This window comes from Mus pahari, chromosome 8 (assembly GCF_900095145.1).
Source record: "Mus pahari chromosome 8, PAHARI_EIJ_v1.1, whole genome shotgun sequence".
In the NCBI taxonomy this organism is placed as follows: Eukaryota; Metazoa; Chordata; class Mammalia; order Rodentia; family Muridae; genus Mus; species Mus pahari.
The window spans coordinates 63,194,622-63,194,897 of NC_034597.1; positions in this window are offsets into that span (position 1 = coordinate 63,194,622).

Genomic DNA, 276 nt, shown 5'->3' on the forward strand with positions numbered 1-276 from the left:
CAACAGTTTCGACTGGACGATCACTCCACTGGAGTAAACTCTGCTTTGAAAATCTAAATTTTACCACTTCCCATTTCTTATCCTCATAGGGTTTCTGTACAGATGTATCTTCTGTAGTATATATGTATATGTGCTATATGTATAAAATTGATGAAATAAGCCACATCTATGTATGTATGACTCACTTTGCTGATTGATTCCTATCAGAAATCCCAAAATCTTCTCCAAGGGAGTGTTTTACCATATATATATATATATAATTCTTTTTTTTTTTTT